Source organism: Lissotriton helveticus, chromosome 9 (assembly GCF_964261635.1).
Source record: "Lissotriton helveticus chromosome 9, aLisHel1.1, whole genome shotgun sequence".
Classification (NCBI taxonomy): domain Eukaryota; kingdom Metazoa; phylum Chordata; class Amphibia; order Caudata; family Salamandridae; genus Lissotriton; species Lissotriton helveticus.
Genome location: NC_136070.1, coordinates 767548712 through 767564843, shown reverse-complemented (window position 1 = coordinate 767564843; position 16132 = coordinate 767548712).

The window sequence follows — 16132 nt, the reverse complement described above, 5'->3', positions numbered from 1 at the left end:
ACCACTTTTTAAAGCCCCACAGTGACCAAAATTGCCATTTTTACAGTCTTTTCCTCCTACTCAGAAGCTTCTTTTTCGGCCAATTTCTAGCAGAAAAATGACTCTAAACACTCTTATTTTAGTTCCAAAAGTGATAATTCTTATTTAATAGTCATTTACAGTCAAAAGAGAAAACATTAAAAAAATGACAATTTCTGACCATCTGGAGAAAGTTCGAAAGGTCCGGGGTCATCGTTTTTCATCAAAAAAACTTATTTTTTCAAATGTTGAAAAAATGATGCAAAATGTCAAAAGGATTGTGCCTCATGTTGAATAACCACTTTTTAAAGCCACACAGTGACCACAATTACCATTTTAACAGACTTTTCCACCTACTCAGAAGCTTCTATTTCGACCAATTTCTGGCAGAAAAATGACTCTAAACACACTTATTTTAGTTCCAAAAGTGATAATTCACATTTAATAGTCATAAGAGAAAACATTAAAAAATGACCATTTCTGACCATCTGGAGAAAGTTCGAAAGGTCCGGGGTCATCGTTTTTCATCAAAAAAACTTATTTTTTCAAATGTTGAAAAAATGATGCAAAATGTCAAAAGGATTGTGCCTCATGTTGAATAACCACTTTTTAAAGCCACACAGTGACCACAATTGCCATTTTAACAGACTTTTCCACCTACTCAGAAGCTTCTTTTTCGGCCAATTTCTAGCAGAAAAATGACTCTAAACACTCTTATTTTAGTTCCAAAAGTGATAATTCTTATTTAATAGTCATTTACAGTCAAAAGAGAAAACATTAAAAAAATGACAATTTCTGACCATCTGGAGAAAGTTCGAAAGGTCCGGGGTCATCGTTTTTCATCAAAAAAAAATATTTTTTCAAATGTTGAAAAATTGATTACAAATTTCAAAAGGATTGTGCCTCATGTTGAATAACCACTTTTTAAAGCCACACAGTGACCAAAATTGCCATTTTAACAGACTTTTCCTCCTACTCAGAAGCTTCTATTTCGGCCAATTTCTAGCAGAAAAATGACTCTAAACACTCTTATTTTAGTTCCAAAAGTGATAATTCTTATTTAATAGTCATTTACAGTCAAAAGAGAAAACATTAAAAAAATGACAATTTCTGACCATCTGGAGAAAGTTCGAAAGGTCCGGGGTCATCGTTTTTCATCAAAAAAACTTATTTTTTCAAATGTTGAAAAAATGATGCAAAATGTCAAAAGGATTGTGCCTCATGTTGAATAACCACTTTTTAAAACCCCACAGTGACCAAAATTGCCATTTTTACAGAATTTTCCTTCTACTCAGAAGCTTCTATTTCGGCCAATTTCTGGAAGAAAAATGACTCTAAACACTCTTATTTTAGTTCCAAAAGTGGTAATTCTTATTTAATAGTCATTTACAGTCAAAAGAGAAAACATTAAAATATGACCATTTCTGACCATCTGGAGAAAGTTTGACAGGTCCGGGTTCATCGTTTTTCATCATAAAAATTATTTTAACAAATGTTGAAAAAATGATGCAAAATGTCAAAAGGAGTGTGCCTCATGTTGAATAACCACATTTTAAAGCCCCACAGTGACCAAAATTGCCATTTTTACAGACTTTTCCTCCTACTCAGAAGCTTCTATTTCGGCCAATTTCTAGCAGAAAAATGACTCTAAACACTCTTATTTTAGTTCCAAAAGTGATAATTCTTATTTAATAGTCATTTACAGTCAAAAGAGAAAACATTAAAACATGACCATTTCTGACCATCTGGAGAAAGTTCGACAGGTCATCGTTGTTCATCAAAAAAAATATTTTTTCAAATGTCTAAAAAATGATTCAAAATGTCAAATGGATTGTGCCTCATGTTGAATAACCAATTTTTAAAGCCCCACAGTGACCAAAATTGCCATTTTTACAGACTTTTCCTCCTACTCAGAAGCTTCAATTTCGATCAATTTCTGGCAGAAAAATGACTCTAATTACTCTTATTTTAGTTCCAAAAGCGATAATTCACATTTAATAGTCGTTTACAGTCAAAAGAGAATACAATAAAAAATGACCATTTCTGACCATCTGGAGAAAGTTCGACAGGTCTGTGGTCATCGTTTTTCATCAAAAAAATATATTTTTTCAAATGTTGAAAAAATGATTCAGAATGTCAAAAGGATTGTGCCTTATGATGAATAACCACTTTTTAAAGCCACACAGTGACCAAAATTGCCATTTTAACAGACTTTTCCTCCTACTCAGAAGCTTCTATTTCGACCAATTTCTGGCAGAAAAATGACTTTAAACACTCTTATTTTAGTTCCAAAAGTGATAATTCACATTTAATAGTCCTTTACAGTCAAATGAAAAAACATTAAAACATGACCATTTCTGACCATCTGGAGAAAGTTGGACAGATTCGTGGTCATCGTTTTTCATCAAAAAAAATATTTTTTCAAATGTTGAAAAAATGATTCAGAATGTCAAAAGGATTGTGCCTTATGATGAATAACCACTTTTTAAAGCCACACAGTGACCAAAATTGCCATTTTAACAGACTTTTCCTCCTACTCAGAAGCTTCTATTTCGACCAATTTCTGGCAGAAAAATGACTCTAAACACACTTATTTTAGTTCCAAAAATGATATTTCACATTTAACAGTCATTTACAGTCAAAAAAGAAAACAATAAAAAATGACTATTTCTGACTATGTGGAGAAAGTTCGACAGGTCCGGGGTCATCGTTTTTCATCAAAAAAATTATTTTTTCAAATGTTGAAAAAATGATTCAAAATGTCAAATGGATTGTGCCTCATGTTGAATAACCAAGTTTTTAAAGCCCCACGGTAACTAAAATTGCCATTTTTACAGACTTTTCCTCCTACTCAGAAGCTTCTATTTCGGCCAATTTCTAGCAGATAAATGACTCTAAACACTCTTATTTTAGTTCCAAAATTGATCATTCTTATTTAATAGTCATTTACAGTCAAAAGATTAAACATTAAAACGTGACCATTTCTGACCATCTGGAGAAAGTTCGACAGGTCATCGTTGTTCATCAAAAAAAATATTTTTTCAAATGTCTAAAAAATGATTCAAAATGTCAAATGGATTGTGCCTCATGTTGAATAACCAATTTTTAAAGCCCCACAGTGACCAAAATTGCCATTTTTACAGACTTTTCCTCCTACTCAGAAGCTTCAATTTCGATCAATTTCTGGCAGAAAAATGACTCTAAACACTCTTAATTTAGTTCCAAAAGTGATAATTCATATTTAATAGTCATTTACAGTCAAAAGAGAAAACATTAAAATATGACCATTTCTGACCATCTGGAGAAAGTTTGACAGGTCCGGGTTCATCGTTTTTCATCACAAAATAAATTTTTTCAAATGTTGAAAAAATGATGCAAAATGTCAAAAGGATTGTGCCTCATGTTGAATAACCACTTTTTAAAACCCCACAGTGACCAAAATTGCCATTTGTACAGAATTTTCCTTCTACTCAGAAGCTTCTATTTCGGCCAATTTCTGGAAGAAAAATGACTCTAAACACTCTTATTTTAGTTCCAAAAGTGGTAATTCTTATTTAATAGTCATTTACAGTCAAAAGAGAAAACATTAAAACATGACCATTTCTGACCATCTGGAGAAAGTTTGACAGGTCCGGGTTCATCGTTTTTCATCAAAAAAATTATTTTAACAAATGTTGAAAAAATGATGCAAAATGTCAAAAGGAGTGTGCCTCATGTTGAATAACCACTTTTTAAAGCCCCGCAGTGACCAAAATTGCCATTTTAACAGACTTTTCCTCCTACTCAGAAGCTTCTATTTCAGCTAATTTCTGGAAGAAAAATTACTCTAAACACCTTCATTTTAGTTCCAAACATGATAATTCACATTTAATAGTCATTTACAGTCAAAAAAGAAAACAATACAAAATGACCATTTCTGACTATGTGGAGAAAGTTCGACAGGTCTGTGGTCATCGTTTTTCATCTAAAAGATTATTTTTTCAAATGGTGAAAACATTATTCAAAATGTCAAATGGATTGTGCCTCATGTTGCATAACCAATTTTTAAAGCCACACAGTGACCAAAATTGCCATTTTAACAGACTTTTCCTCCTACTCAGAAGCTTCTATTTCGACCAATTTCTGGCAGAAAAATGACTCTAAACACACTTATTTCAGTTTCAAAAGTGATAATTCACATTTAATAGTCATAGGAGAAAACATTAAAAAATGACCATTTCTGACCATCTGGAGAAAGTTCGACAGGTCTGTGGTCATCGTTTTTCATCAAAAAAATGTATTTTAACAAATGTTGAAAAAATGATGCAAAATGTCAAAAGGATTGTGCCTCATGTTGAATAACCACCTTTTAAAGCCCGACAGTGACTAAAATTGCCATTTTTACAGACTTTCTCCTCCTACTCAGAAGCTTCTATTTCGGCCAATTTCTAGCAAAAAAATGACTCTAAACACTCTTATTTTAGTTCCAAAAGTGATAATTCTTATTTGATAGTCATTTACAGTCAAAAGAGAAAACATTAAAACATGACCATTTCTGACCATCTGGAGAAAGTTCGACAGGTCCGGGGGTCATCGTTGTTCATCCCAAAAAATATTTTTTCAAATGTTGAAAAAATGATTCAAAATGTCAAATGGATTGTGCCTCATGTTGAATAACCAATTTTTAAAGCCACACAGTGACCAAAATTGCCATTTTAACAGACTTTTCCTCCTACTCAGAAGCTTTTTTTTCGAACAATTTCTGGCAGAAAAATGACTCTAAACACACTGATTTTAGTTTTAAAAGTGATAATTCACATTTAATAGTCATAAGAGAAAACATTAAAAAATGACCATTTCTGACCATCTGGAGAAAGTTCGACAGGTCTGTGGTCATCGTTTTTCATCAAAAAAATGTATTTTAACAAATGTTGAAAAAATGATGCAAAATGTTAAAAGGATTGTGCCTCATGTTGAATAACCACTTTTTAAAGCCCGACAGTGACTAAAATTGCCATTTTTACAGACTTTTCCTCCTACTCAGAAGCTTCTATTTCGGCCAATTTCTAGCAGATAAATGACTCTAAACACTCTTATTTTAGTTCCAAAAGTGATAATTCTTATTTAATAGTCATTTACAGTCAAAAGAGAAAACATTAAAACATGACCATTTCTGACCATCTGGAGAAAGTTCGACAGGTCCAGGGTCATTGTTTTTCATCACAAAATAAATTGTTTCAACTGTAGAAAGAATTATTCAAACTGTCAATTGGATTGTGCCTCATGTTGAATAACCACTTTTTGAAGCCACACAGTGACCAAAATTGCCATTTTAACAGACTTTTCCTCCTACTCAGAAGCTTCTATTTCCGCCAATTTCTAGCAAAAAAATGACTCTAAACACTCTTATTTTAGTTCCAAAAGTGATAATTCTTATTTGATAGTCATTTACAGTCAAAAGAGAAAACATTAAAACATGACCATTTCTGACCATCTGGAGAAAGTTCGACAGGTCCGGGGGTCATCGTTGTTCATCCCAAAAAATATTTTTTCAAATGTTGAAAAAATGATTCAAAATGTCAAATGGATTGTGCCTCATGTTGAATAACCAATTTTTAAAGCCCCACAGTGACCAAAATTGCCATTTTTACAGACTTTTCCTCCTACTCAGAAGCTTCAATTTCGATAAATTTCTGGCAGAAAAATGACTCTAAACACTCTTATTTTAGTTCCAAAAGTGATAATTCTTATTTAATAGTCATTTACAGTCAAAAGAGAAAACATTAAAAAAATGACAATTTCTGACCATCTGGAGAAAGTTCGAAAGGTCCGGGGTCATCGTTTTTCATCAAAAAAAAATATTTTTTCAAATGTTGAAAAATTGATTACAAATTTCAAAAGGATTGTGCCTTATGTTGAATAACCACTTTTTAAAGCCACACAGTGACCAAAATTGCCATTTTAACAGACTTTTCCTCCTACTCAGAAGCTTCTATTTCGGCCAATTTCTAGCAGAAAAATGACTCTAAACACTCTTATTTTAGTTCCAAAAGTGATAATTCTTATTTAATAGTCATTTACAGTCAAAAGAGAAAACATTAAAACATGACCATTTCTGACCATCTGGAGAAAGTTCGACAGGTCATCGTTGTTCATCAAAAAAAATATTTTTTCAAATGTCGAAAAAATGATTCAAAATGTCAAATGGATTGTGCCTCATGTTGAATAACCAATTTTTAAAGCCCCACAGTGACCAAAATTGCCATTTTAACAGACTTTTCCTCCTACTCAGAAGCTTCAATTTCGATCAATTTCTGGCAGAAAAATGACTCTAAACACTCTTATTTTAGTTCCAAAAGTGATAATTCATATTTAATAGTCATTTACAGTCAAAAGAGAAAACATTAAAATATGACCATTTCTGACCATCTGGAGAAAGTTTGACAGGTCCGTGGTCATCGTTTTTCATCAAAAAAATTATTTTTGGAAAAGTTGAAAAAATGATTCAAAATGTCAAATGGATTGTGCTTCATGTTGAATAACCAATTTTTAAAGCCACACAGTGACCAACATTGCCATTTTAACAGACTGTTCCTCCTACTCAGAAGCTTCTATTTCGACCAATTTCTAGCAGAAAAATTACTCTAAACACACTTATTTCAGTTTCAAAAGTGATAATTCACATTTAATAGTCATAGGAGAAAACATTAAAAAATGACCATTTCTGACCATCTGGAGAAAGTTCGACAGGTTTGTGGTCATCGTTTTTCATCAAAAAAATGTATTTTAACAAATGTTGAAAAAATGATGCAAAATGTCAAATGAATTGTGCCTCGTGTTGAATAACCACTTTTTAACGCCCCACAGTGACCAAAATTGCCATTTTTACAGACTTTTCCTCCTACTCAGAAGCTTCAATTTCGATCAATTTCTGGCAGAAAAATGACTCTAAACACTCTTATTTTAGTTCCAAAAGTGATAATTCATATTTAATAGTCATTTACAGTCAAAAGAGAAAACATTAAAATATGACCATTTCTGACCATCTGGAGAAAGTTTGACAGGTCCGGGTTCATCGTTTTTCATCACAAAATAAATTTTTTCAAATGTTGAAAAAATGATGCAAAATGTCAAAAGGATTGTGCCTCATGTTGAATAACCACTTTTTAAAACCCCACAGTGACCAAAATTGCCATTTGTACAGAATTTTCCTTCTACTCAGAAGCTTCTATTTCGGCCAATTTCTGGAAGAAAAATGACTCTAAACACTCCTATTTTAGTTCCAAAAGTGGTAATTCTTATTTAATAGTCATTTACAGTCAAAAGAGAAAACATTAAAACATGACCATTTCTGACCATCTGGAGAAAGTTTGACAGGTCCGGGTTCATCGTTTTTCATCAAAAAAATTATTTTAACAAATGTTGAAAAAATGATGCAAAATGTCAAAAGGAGTGTGCCTCATGTTGAATAACCACTTTTTAAAGCCCCGCAGTGACCAAAATTGCCATTTTAACAGACTTTTCCTCCTACTCAGAAGCTTCTATTTCAGCTAATTTCTGGAAGAAAAATTACTCTAAACACCTTCATTTTAGTTCCAAACATGATAATTCACATTTAATAGTCATTTACAGTCAAAAAAGAAAACAATAAAAAATGACCATTTCTGACTATGTGGAGAAAGTTCGACAGGTCTGTGGTCATCGTTTTTCATCTAAAAGATTATTTTTTCAAATGGTGAAAACATTATTCAAAATGTCAAATGGATTGTGCCTCATGTTGCATAACCAATTTTTAGAGCCACACAGTGACCAAAATTGCCATTTTAACACACTTTTCCTCCTACTCAGAAGCTTCTATTTCGACCAATTTCTGGCAGAAAAATGACTCTAAACACACTTATTTCAGTTTCAAAAGTGATAATTCACATTTAATAGTCATAGGAGAAAACATTAAAAAATGACCATTTCTGACCATCTGGAGAAAGTTCGACAGGTCTGTGGTCATCGTTTTTCATCAAAAAAATGTATTTTAACAAATGTTGAAAAAATGATGCAAAATGTCAAAAGGATTGTGCCTCATGTTGAATAACCACCTTTTAAAGCCCGACAGTGACTAAAATTGCCATTTTTACAGACTTTCTCCTCCTACTCAGAAGCTTCTATTTCGGCCAATTTCTAGCAAAAAAATGACTCTAAACACTCTTATTTTAGTTCCAAAAGTGATAATTCTTATTTGATAGTCATTTACAGTCAAAAGAGAAAACATTAAAACATGACCATTTCTGACCATCTGGAGAAAGTTCGACAGGTCCGGGGGTCATCGTTGTTCATCCCAAAAAATATTTTTTCAAATGTTGAAAAAATGATTCAAAATGTCAAATGGATTGTGCCTCATGTTGAATAACCAATTTTTAAAGCCACACAGTGACCAAAATTGCCATTTTAACAGACTTTTCCTCCTACTCAGAAGCTTTTTTTTCGACCAATTTCTGGCAGAAAAATGACTCTAAACACACTGATTTTAGTTTTAAAAGTGATAATTCACATTTAATAGTCATAAGAGAAAACATTAAAAAATGACCATTTCTGACCATCTGGAGAAAGTTCGACAGGTCTGTGGTCATCGTTTTTCATCAAAAAAATGTATTTTAACAAATGTTGAAAAAATGATGCAAAATGTCAAAAGGATTGTGCCTCATGTTGAATAACCACTTTTTAAAGCCCGACAGTGACTAAAATTGCCATTTTTACAGACTTTTCCTCCTACTCAGAAGCTTCTATTTCGGCCAATTTCTAGCAGATAAATGACTCTAAACACTCTTATTTTAGTTCCAAAAGTGATAATTCTTATTTAATAGTCATTTACAGTCAAAAGAGAAAACATTAAAACATGACCATTTCTGACCATCTGGAGAAAGTTCGACAGGTCCAGGGTCATTGTTTTTCATCACAAAATAAATTGTTTCAACTGTAGAAAGAATTATTCAAACTGTCAATTGGATTGTGCCTCATGTTGAATAACCACTTTTTGAAGCCACACAGTGACCAAAATTGCCATTTTAACAGACTTTTCCTCCTACTCAGAAGCTTCTATTTCCGCCAATTTCTAGCAAAAAAATGACTCTAAACACTCTTATTTTAGTTCCAAAAGTGATAATTCTTATTTGATAGTCATTTACAGTCAAAAGAGAAAACATTAAAACATGACCATTTCTGACCATCTGGAGAAAGTTCGACAGGTCCGGGGGTCATCGTTGTTCATCCCAAAAAATATTTTTTCAAATGTTGAAAAAATGATTCAAAATGTCAAATGGATTGTGCCTCATGTTGAATAACCAATTTTTAAAGCCCCACAGTGACCAAAATTGCCATTTTTACAGACTTTTCCTCCTACTCAGAAGCTTCAATTTCGATCAATTTCTGGCAGAAAAATGACTCTAAACACTCTTATTTTAGTTCCAAAAGTGATAATTCTTATTTAATAGTCATTTACAGTCAAAAGAGAAAACATTAAAAAAATGACAATTTCTGACCATCTGGAGAAAGTTCGAAAGGTCCGGGGTCATCGTTTTTCATCAAAAAAAAATATTTTTTCAAATGTTGAAAAATTGATTACAAATTTCAAAAGGATTGTGCCTTATGTTGAATAACCACTTTTTAAAGCCACACAGTGACCAAAATTGCCATTTTAACAGACTTTTCCTCCTACTCAGAAGCTTCTATTTCGGCCAATTTCTAGCAGAAAAATGACTCTAAACACTCTTATTTTAGTTCCAAAAGTGATAATTCTTATTTAATAGTCATTTACAGTCAAAAGAGAAAACATTAAAAAAATGACAATTTCTGACCATCTGGAGAAAGTTCGAAAGGTCCGGGGTCATCGTTTTTCATCAAAAAAACTTATTTTTTCAAATGTTGAAAAAATGATGCAAAATGTCAAAAGGATTGTGCCTCATGTTGAATAACCACTTTTTAAAACCCCACAGTGACCAAAATTGCCATTTTTACAGAATTTTCCTTCTACTCAGAAGCTTCTATTTCGGCCAATTTCTGGAAGAAAAATGACTCTAAACACTCTTATTTTAGTTCCAAAAGTGGTAATTCTTATTTAATAGTCATTTACAGTCAAAAGAGAAAACATTAAAATATGACTATTTCTGACCATCTGGAGAAAGTTTGACAGGTCCGGGTTCATCGTTTTTCATCATAAAAATTATTTTAACAAATGTTGAAAAAATGATGCAAAATGTCAAAAGGAGTGTGCCTCATGTTGAATAACCACATTTTAAAGCCCCACAGTGACCAAAATTGCCATTTTTACAGACTTTTCCTCCTACTCAGAAGCTTCTATTTCGGCCAATTTCTAGCAGAAAAATGACTCTAAACACTCTTATTTTAGTTCCAAAAGTGATAATTCTTATTTAATAGTCATTTACAGTCAAAAGAGAAAACATTAAAACATGACCATTTCTGACCATCTGGAGAAAGTTCGACAGGTCATCGTTGTTCATCAAAAAAAATATTTTTTCAAATGTCGAAAAAATGATTCAAAATGTCAAATGGATTGTGCCTCATGTTGAATAACCAATTTTTAAAGCCCCACAGTGACCAAAATTGCCATTTTAACAGACTTTTCCTCCTACTCAGAAGCTTCAATTTCGATCAATTTCTGGCAGAAAAATGACTCTAAACACTCTTATTTTAGTTCCAAAAGTGATAATTCATATTTAATAGTCATTTACAGTCAAAAGAGAAAACATTAAAATATGACCATTTCTGACCATCTGGAGAAAGTTTGACAGGTCCGTGGTCATCGTTTTTCATCAAAAAAATTATTTTTGGAAAAGTTGAAAAAATGATTCAAAATGTCAAATGGATTGTGCCTCATGTTGAATAACCAATTTTTAAAGCCACACAGTGACCAACATTGCCATTTTAACAGACTGTTCCTCCTACTCAGAAGCTTCTATTTCGACCAATTTCTAGCAGAAAAATTACTCTAAACACACTTATTTCAGTTTCAAAAGTGATAATTCACATTTAATAGTCATAGGAGAAAACATTAAAAAATGACCATTTCTGACCATCTGGAGAAAGTTCGACAGGTTTGTGGTCATCGTTTTTCATCAAAAAAATGTATTTTAACAAATGTTGAAAAAATGATGCAAAATGTCAAATGAATTGTGCCTCGTGTTGAATAACCACTTTTTAAAGCCCCACAGTGACCAAAATTGCCATTTTTACAGACTTTTCCTCCTACTCAGAAGCTTCAATTTCGATCAATTTCTGGCAGAAAAATGACTCTAAACACTCTTATTTTAGTTCCAAAAGTGATAATTCATATTTAATAGTCATTTACAGTCAAAAGAGAAAACATTAAAATATGACCATTTCTGACCATCTGGAGAAAGTTTGACAGGTCCGGGTTCATCGTTTTTCATCACAAAATAAATTTTTTCAAATGTTGAAAAAATGATGCAAAATGTCAAAAGGATTGTGCCTCATGTTGAATAACCACTTTTTAAAACCCCACAGTGACCAAAATTGCCATTTGTACAGAATTTTCCTTCTACTCAGAAGCTTCTATTTCGGCCAATTTCTGGAAGAAAAATGACTCTAAACACTCCTATTTTAGTTCCAAAAGTGGTAATTCTTATTTAATAGTCATTTACAGTCAAAAGAGAAAACATTAAAACATGACCATTTCTGACCATCTGGAGAAAGTTCGACAGGTTTGTGGTCATCGTTTTTCATCAAAAAAATGTATTTTAACAAATGTTGAAAAAATGATGCAAAATGTCAAATGAATTGTGCCTCGTGTTGAATAACCACTTTTTAAAGCCACACAGTGACCACAATTACCATTTTAACAGACTTTTCCACCTACTCAGAAGCTTCTATTTCGACCAATTTCTGGCAGAAAAATGACTCTAAACACACTTATTTTAGTTCCAAAAGTGATAATTCACATTTAATAGTCATAAGAGAAAACATTAAAAAATGACCATTTCTGACCATCTGGAGAAAGTTCGAAAGGTCCGGGGTCATCGTTTTTCATCAAAAAAATGTATTTTAACAAATGTTGAAAAAATGATGCAAAATGTCAAATGAATTGTGCCTCGTGTTGAATAACCACTTTTTAAAGCCACACAGTGACCACAATTACCATTTTAACAGACTTTTCCACCTACTCAGAAGCTTCTATTTCGACCAATTTCTGGCAGAAAAATGACTCTAAACACACTTATTTTAGTTCCAAAAGTGATAATTCACATTTAATAGTCATAAGAGAAAACATTAAAAAATGACCATTTCTGACCATCTGGAGAAAGTTCGAAAGGTCCGGGGTCATCGTTTTTCATCAAAAAAACTTATTTTTTCAAATGTTGAAAAAATGATGCAAAATGTCAAAAGGATTGTGCCTCATGTTGAATAACCACTTTTTAAAGCCACACAGTGACCACAATTGCCATTTTAACAGACTTTTCCACCTACTCAGAAGCTTCTTTTTCGGCCAATTTCTAGCAGAAAAATGACTCTAAACACTCTTATTTTAGTTCCAAAAGTGATAATTCTTATTTAATAGTCATTTACAGTCAAAAGAGAAAACATTAAAAAAATGACAATTTCTGACCATCTGGAGAAAGTTCGAAAGGTCCGGGGTCATCGTTTTTCATCAAAAAAAAATATTTTTTCAAATGTTGAAAAATTGATTACAAATTTCAAAAGGATTGTGCCTCATGTTGAATAACCACTTTTTAAAGCCACACAGTGACCAAAATTGCCATTTTAACAGACTTTTCCTCCTACTCAGAAGCTTCTATTTCGGCCAATTTCTAGCAGAAAAATGACTCTAAACACTCTTATTTTAGTTCCAAAAGTGATAATTCTTATTTAATAGTCATTTACAGTCAAAAGAGAAAACATTAAAAAAATGACAATTTCTGACCATCTGGAGAAAGTTCGAAAGGTCCGGGGTCATCGTTTTTCATCAAAAAAACTTATTTTTTCAAATGTTGAAAAAATGATGCAAAATGTCAAAAGGATTGTGCCTCATGTTGAATAACCACTTTTTAAAACCCCACAGTGACCAAAATTGCCATTTTTACAGAATTTTCCTTCTACTCAGAAGCTTCTATTTCGGCCAATTTCTGGAAGAAAAATGACTCTAAACACTCTTATTTTAGTTCCAAAAGTGGTAATTCTTATTTAATAGTCATTTACAGTCAAAAGAGAAAACATTAAAATATGACCATTTCTGACCATCTGGAGAAAGTTTGACAGGTCCGGGTTCATCGTTTTTCATCATAAAAATTATTTTAACAAATGTTGAAAAAATGATGCAAAATGTCAAAAGGAGTGTGCCTCATGTTGAATAACCACATTTTAAAGCCCCACAGTGACCAAAATTGCCATTTTTACAGACTTTTCCTCCTACTCAGAAGCTTCTATTTCGGCCAATTTCTAGCAGAAAAATGACTCTAAACACTCTTATTTTAGTTCCAAAAGTGATAATTCTTATTTAATAGTCATTTACAGTCAAAAGAGAAAACATTAAAACATGACCATTTCTGACCATCTGGAGAAAGTTCGACAGGTCATCGTTGTTCATCAAAAAAAATATTTTTTCAAATGTCTAAAAAATGATTCAAAATGTCAAATGGATTGTGCCTCATGTTGAATAACCAATTTTTAAAGCCCCACAGTGACCAAAATTGCCATTTTTACAGACTTTTCCTCCTACTCAGAAGCTTCAATTTCGATCAATTTCTGGCAGAAAAATGACTCTAATTACTCTTATTTTAGTTCCAAAAGCGATAATTCACATTTAATAGTCGTTTACAGTCAAAAGAGAATACAATAAAAAATGACCATTTCTGACCATCTGGAGAAAGTTCGACAGGTCTGTGGTCATCGTTTTTCATCAAAAAAATATATTTTTTCAAATGTTGAAAAAATGATTCAGAATGTCAAAAGGATTGTGCCTTATGATGAATAACCACTTTTTAAAGCCACACAGTGACCAAAATTGCCATTTTAACAGACTTTTCCTCCTACTCAGAAGCTTCTATTTCGACCAATTTCTGGCAGAAAAATGACTTTAAACACTCTTATTTTAGTTCCAAAAGTGATAATTCACATTTAATAGTCCTTTACAGTCAAATGAAAAAACATTAAAACATGACCATTTCTGACCATCTGGAGAAAGTTGGACAGATTCGTGGTCATCGTTTTTCATCAAAAAAAATATTTTTTCAAATGTTGAAAAAATGATTCAGAATGTCAAAAGGATTGTGCCTTATGATGAATAACCACTTTTTAAAGCCACACAGTGACCAAAATTGCCATTTTAACAGACTTTTCCTCCTACTCAGAAGCTTCTATTTCGACCAATTTCTGGCAGAAAAATGACTCTAAACACACTTATTTTAGTTCCAAAAATGATATTTCACATTTAACAGTCATTTACAGTCAAAAAAGAAAACAATAAAAAATGACTATTTCTGACTATGTGGAGAAAGTTCGACAGGTCCGGGGTCATCGTTTTTCATCAAAAAAATTATTTTTTCAAATGTTGAAAAAATGATTCAAAATGTCAAATGGATTGTGCCTCATGTTGAATAACCAAGTTTTTAAAGCCCCACGGTAACTAAAATTGCCATTTTTACAGACTTTTCCTCCTACTCAGAAGCTTCTATTTCGGCCAATTTCTAGCAGATAAATGACTCTAAACACTCTTATTTTAGTTCCAAAATTGATCATTCTTATTTAATAGTCATTTACAGTCAAAAGATTAAACATTAAAACGTGACCATTTCTGACCATCTGGAGAAAGTTCGACAGGTCATCGTTGTTCATCAAAAAAAATATTTTTTCAAATGTCTAAAAAATGATTCAAAATGTCAAATGGATTGTGCCTCATGTTGAATAACCAATTTTTAAAGCCCCACAGTGACCAAAATTGCCATTTTTACAGACTTTTCCTCCTACTCAGAAGCTTCAATTTCGATCAATTTCTGGCAGAAAAATGACTCTAAACACTCTTAATTTAGTTCCAAAAGTGATAATTCATATTTAATAGTCATTTACAGTCAAAAGAGAAAACATTAAAATATGACCATTTCTGACCATCTGGAGAAAGTTTGACAGGTCCGGGTTCATCGTTTTTCATCACAAAATAAATTTTTTCAAATGTTGAAAAAATGATGCAAAATGTCAAAAGGATTGTGCCTCATGTTGAATAACCACTTTTTAAAACCCCACAGTGACCAAAATTGCCATTTGTACAGAATTTTCCTTCTACTCAGAAGCTTCTATTTCGGCCAATTTCTGGAAGAAAAATGACTCTAAACACTCTTATTTTAGTTCCAAAAGTGGTAATTCTTATTTAATAGTCATTTACAGTCAAAAGAGAAAACATTAAAACATGACCATTTCTGACCATCTGGAGAAAGTTTGACAGGTCCGGGTTCATCGTTTTTCATCAAAAAAATTATTTTAACAAATGTTGAAAAAATGATGCAAAATGTCAAAAGGAGTGTGCCTCATGTTGAATAACCACTTTTTAAAGCCCCGCAGTGACCAAAATTGCCATTTTAACAGACTTTTCCTCCTACTCAGAAGCTTCTATTTCAGCTAATTTCTGGAAGAAAAATTACTCTAAACACCTTCATTTTAGTTCCAAACATGATAATTCACATTTAATAGTCATTTACAGTCAAAAAAGAAAACAATACAAAATGACCATTTCTGACTATGTGGAGAAAGTTCGACAGGTCTGTGGTCATCGTTTTTCATCTAAAAGATTATTTTTTCAAATGGTGAAAACATTATTCAAAATGTCAAATGGATTGTGCCTCATGTTGCATAACCAATTTTTAAAGCCACACAGTGACCAAAATTGCCATTTTAACAGACTTTTCCTCCTACTCAGAAGCTTCTATTTCGACCAATTTCTGGCAGAAAAATGACTCTAAACACACTTATTTCAGTTTCAAAAGTGATAATTCACATTTAATAGTCATAGGAGAAAACATTAAAAAATGACCATTTCTGACCATCTGGAGAAAGTTCGACAGGTCTGTGGTCATCGTTTTTCATCAAAAAAATGTATTTTAACAAATGTTGAAAAAAT